Genomic DNA, 4028 nt, shown 5'->3' on the forward strand with positions numbered 1-4028 from the left:
AGTTTATTATTATTACTTAATTAAAATATTTCATTTTTTTTTATTAGAGAAAGAGAGAGAGAGAAAGAGGCAGAGAGATAGGATGGGCACAGCAGGGTCTCTAGCCACTGCAAACAAACTCCAGACACTTGTGCCACCTTTTGCAAATGGCTTTATGTGGGTACTGGGGAAATCAAGCCTGGGTTCTTAGACTTTGCAGCCATGCATCTTTCCCACTAAGCCATCTCTCCAGCCCTATTATATTATTATTATTATTTGGTTTTTGGTTTTGGATGTAGGGCCTCATTAGAGCTTAATTAATTAATTTAAAAAATATATATTTTTGGCCAGGTGTGGTGGCACACACCTTTAATCTCAGTACTCAGGAGGCAGAGATAGGAGGATTACCATGGGCTCGAGGCCACCCTGAAACTACATAGTAAATTCCAGGTCAGCCTGAGCTAGAGTGAGACCCTACCTCGAAAAACCAAAAAAGAAAAAAGAAAAAGCAATGGTTGAATACTCAGTGGGACGTATTGAAGTTTTAGGCTAAAGGAACTAACAAAATTTGTTCTTCCTTTACATTAAAAAAAAAAATATATATATATATACATACATACATATATATATATATATATATATATATATATATACATATATATATATATTTGAGAGAGAGAGAGAAAATGGATATGCCAGAGCCTGCAGCCACTGTAAAAAAACTCCAGCAGCCACTGTAAAAGAACTCCAGACACATGCATCCCTTTGTGCATCTGGCTAACATGGGTCCTGGGGAATTGAACCTGAGTCCTTTGGCTTTGCAGGCAAATGCTTTAACTGCTAATCCATCCCTCCAGCCCTAAAAAATATTTTTTCATATTTTATTTATTTGAGAGAGAGAAAGAGGCAGAAAGAAAGAGAGAGAGGGAGAGAGTGGACATGCCAGGGCCTTTAGCTACTGCAAACAAACTCCAGATGTGTGCACCCCCTTGTGCATCTGGCTTACATGGGTCCTGGAGAATAGAATCAGGATCCTTTGGCTTTGCAGGCAAATGCCTTAACCTCTAAGCCATCTCTCCAACCCCTATTCATTAATTAAAAATATTATTTTACTGAGTGTGGTGGCTCACTCCTTTAATCCCAGTGCTTGGGAGACAGAGGCAGGAAGATTGCCATGAGTTCAAGGCCACCCCGAGACTTCATAGTGAATTCCAGGTCAGCCAGGCCTACAGTGAGACCCTACTTTCAAAAACAAAAACAAAAAAACAAAAAAAAAATTTGCTTATTTATTTGAGGGGTGGGGAGATAATGGGTATGCCAGGACCTCCAGCCATTGCAAACAGACTTCAGACACATGTGCTACCTTGTGCATCTGCTTGTGTGGGTCCTGGGGAATCAAACCTGGGTCCTTAGGCTTTGGCAGGCACCAAGCCATTTCTTCAGCCCTTAATTAATTAATTAATTAATTTTTTTCTCTCTCTCTCTGTCTGTTGCTCTCAAATAAATAATTTTTAAAAAAGCTGGGTGTGGTGTCTCACGCCTTTAATCCCAGCACTTGGGATGCAGAAGTGGGAGGATCGCCATGAATTCGAGGCCACCCTGAGACTGCATAGTGAATTCCAGGTTAGCCTGGGCTAGAGTGAGACCCTACCTCAAAAAACAAAAAACAAACAAACAAAAAAAGAGGTCAAGATGACATCAGTCCTGCTCTCCTAGTTCTGGTGTTGTGTGGATGCCAAGCGGTAGCTGGCTGCCTTGACAGCTGATAGATCCAAATGACTGCCGACGGGTTAACGCTTTCACATTTCTAAACCATCCTTAAGGAAAATCATGAAAGGAGTTACACCATCCTCGCCATAGTCCAGGAAAGCAATCATACCATCTGGATTCATATTTCCACCAACAAAAAAGCTGGTAGTTGGGCTGGAGAGATGGCTTAGCGGTTAAGCGATTGCCTGTGAAGCCTGAGAACCCTGGCTCGAGGCTCGACTCCCCAGAACCCACATAAGCCAGATGCACAAGGGGGCGCACGCGTCTGGAGTTCCTTTGCAGTGGCTGGAGGCCCTGGCGCGCCCATTCTCTATCTGCTTCTTCCTCTCTCTGTCTGTCACTCTCAAATAAATAAATTAAAAAAAAAAAGCTGGTAGTTATTGAAATTAGCAAGGATGTGCTGGATTTGCTCTGCAGCCCCTGTTGTAAAAGGCTTTACTCTTTCTGGTTTCTGTTTAAGTCTGAGTGATTTCATGTCATCTTTTTATTTCTTTATTTTTTATAATTAACAAATTCCATGTTGTAAACAATATCCCAGGTTTCATGTCATCTTTGATGTACTTCTTTTTTCCTTCAAGGTGGTGGTTCACTTTAGCCCAGGCAGACCTGGAATTTACTATGGAGTCTCAGGGTGGCCTCGAACTCACAGCAATCCTCCTATCTCTGTCTCCTGAGGGCTGGGGTTAAAGGCATGCACGACCACGCCCAGATTGATGTATTGCTTTTTTTAAAAAATATTTTGGGGCTGGAGAGATGGCTTAGCGGTTAAGGCGTGTGGCAGCAAAGCCAAAGGACCCAGGTTCTATTCCCCAGGGCCCACATAAGCCAGACACACAAGATGGCACATGTGTCTGGAGTTCGTTTGCAGTGGTTGGAGGCTCTGGCGTGCCCATGTCTTTCTCTCTCCCTTTTTCCCTATAAATAAATAAAAATTAAAAAAATTTTTTACTTTTATTTATTTATTTATTTGACAGAGAGAGGGAGAGAGAGAAAATGAGTGTGCCAGGGCCTCTAGCCACTGCAAACGAACTCCAGACGCGTGTGACCCCTTGTGCATCTGGCTAAAGTGGGTCCTGGGGAATCAAACCTGGGTCCTTTGGCTGTGCAGGCAAACACCTTAACCGCTAAGCCATCCCTCCAGCCTTTGATGAATTTTTTTTATATATATTTTTTGTTCATTTTTTATTTATTTATTTGAGAGTGACAGACACAGAGAGAAAGACAGAGGGAGAGAGAGAGAATGGGTGCTCCAGGGCTTCCAGCCACTGCAAACGAACTCCAGACGCGTGCGCCCCCTTGTGCATCTGGCTAACGTGGGTCCTGGGGAATCGAGCCTCGAACGGGGGTCCTTAGGCTTCACAGGCAAGCGCTTAACCGCTAAGCCATCTCTCCAGCCCAACGTTTGATGTATTTCTTATAGGCCACTTTTGTGAAGCTGGTCTCCTGTGGGTGATGGTTCATGACACTGTCAGCACCGGTGACTACTGTGTTTTCTGTACCTTTGCCCTCTGGGAGGAGGCATTTGCACCAATGAGAGAGTCATCCATATTATCCTCTGTCCTACTGACCATCCTGCCCTCCACCTCCAGGCACAGGCCGTCCTTGATCTCCCGGATCTTGTAGATGTTGGAGAACAGCTCATGGTCCGCCCTGGGGTCAGAGAACAGCCAGTTACAGGGTGCCCCGCCTGGCCCACCCGTAGCCCTTTATTATGTTTTTATAGCATTCTCACTGGGAAGTATCATTGTGATACTGGAGCTGGGGAGGGGACTGGGGGGCATTAGAATTCCCCAGGCTCATGACTGTCAACCCTCGGTTTCTTGTCCATGTTTAGCAAAGAATTGAAAAACGTGGACACTGAGAAGAAAAAATTATGGAGGATTTGTTAAGAAAGTGGGAAACAGGAGAGAAGGAAAAGAGGAAAGCTCCGAAGTCAGGAGGGATTCCTTCCCTCAAGGAGAGAATAAAGTGTGTGTGTGTGTGTGTGTGTGTGTGTGTACGCATGTGCACGTAATCTCACATGGGGAGGCTTGAATCAAGTCTATTTATGTGAGTTTGGCAGACAGCTAGGATGCATCTCATTGCCAAGTCTCACTGTATATAAAGCATCTTGATTGGCTGTTGGGCCCAGGCTGTCTGCTAATTTAGGATGGAAGGGCTTGCTTCCTGGTACTAAGCCCCAGAAACACTGAAGAAGAATCTGGAAGCTGTTGTCACTCCTGCTGCCTAACAGCGATTTTGGATGAGACTGAATCAGATTAGAATTTTAGGCAGAATGG

General features: G+C 44.2%; 1 pseudogene; it reads right to left on the minus strand.

Annotated features, from left to right (window-relative positions):
* Positions 1 to 1778: 1778 nt before the first annotated feature.
* On the minus strand, positions 1779 to 3383 carry LOC123453250 (annotated as a pseudogene).
* Between the last annotated feature and the right edge of the window lie 645 nt (positions 3384 to 4028).

The sequence above is a fragment of the Jaculus jaculus genome, chromosome 18 (genome assembly GCF_020740685.1).
Source record: "Jaculus jaculus isolate mJacJac1 chromosome 18, mJacJac1.mat.Y.cur, whole genome shotgun sequence".
Lineage (NCBI taxonomy): Eukaryota > Metazoa > Chordata > Mammalia > Rodentia > Dipodidae > Jaculus > Jaculus jaculus.